The sequence below is a fragment of the Oryza brachyantha genome, chromosome 10 (assembly GCF_000231095.2).
Source record: "Oryza brachyantha chromosome 10, ObraRS2, whole genome shotgun sequence".
In the NCBI taxonomy this organism is placed as follows: domain Eukaryota; kingdom Viridiplantae; phylum Streptophyta; class Magnoliopsida; order Poales; family Poaceae; genus Oryza; species Oryza brachyantha.
Genome location: NC_023172.2, coordinates 1,396,753 through 1,397,441, shown reverse-complemented (window position 1 = coordinate 1,397,441; position 689 = coordinate 1,396,753). Strand labels below are relative to the sequence as shown.

The window sequence follows — 689 nt, the reverse complement described above, 5'->3', positions numbered from 1 at the left end:
TCAACTCCATAGGAGTTGGTTGCTGTGTTGACGATCTTCTCGTCACCAGTGAAAGAGGTATCAAACCTCTTCCAGCACTTGGCCACAACATGGCCAATCTTCCCACACAGTTGGCAGGTGGGTCTTGGTTTGCCGTCATTGCGACCACCAGGGTTGCCATGCCCGCCGCGACCACCATTGCCGCGGCCGCGGCCGCGTCCATCACGGCCTCCGCCAGTTCCGCCACGCCCTCCACCACGTGACACCGAATTGGCAGAAGATTGGGACGTATTCTGGAGCAGCTCGAGCCGATTTTCGAACCCTACCAGAAGAGCATAAAGCTCACTTGGTGTAATGGGTTCTGATCGCCCAGCCACAGATGACACGACCGGATTGTAGTCAAAATCCAGTCCTGCCAGCACATATGACACGAGATCTTCGTCGTCCAGAGGCTTTCCTGCAGATGCCATCTCATCAGCTAATGATTTCATCTTACCAAAGTACTGCGCCACCGTCTGGTTTCCCTTCACGGTAGACGACAAGGCCATCCGAGTGTTGATGACACGAGCTCGAGATTGGCCAGCAAACAGTTCTTGAATAGCAGTCCACACTTCTGTTGCTGACGTGAGCGTCGCAACTTGAGTGAGAACTTCACGTGACAGAGAAGACAACAGGTAACTCAGCACCTGTTGTTCTTGTGCCTTCCATTG

General features: G+C 53.7%; 1 non-coding gene across 1 annotated transcript; it reads right to left on the bottom strand.

Moving 5' to 3' along the window:
- Positions 1 to 292: 292 nt before the first annotated feature.
- On the bottom strand, positions 293 to 431 carry LOC121055644. The gene has a single exon (XR_005812678.1). It is a non-coding gene; the product is annotated as a small nucleolar RNA Z247 (small nucleolar RNA).
- Between the last annotated feature and the right edge of the window lie 258 nt (positions 432 to 689).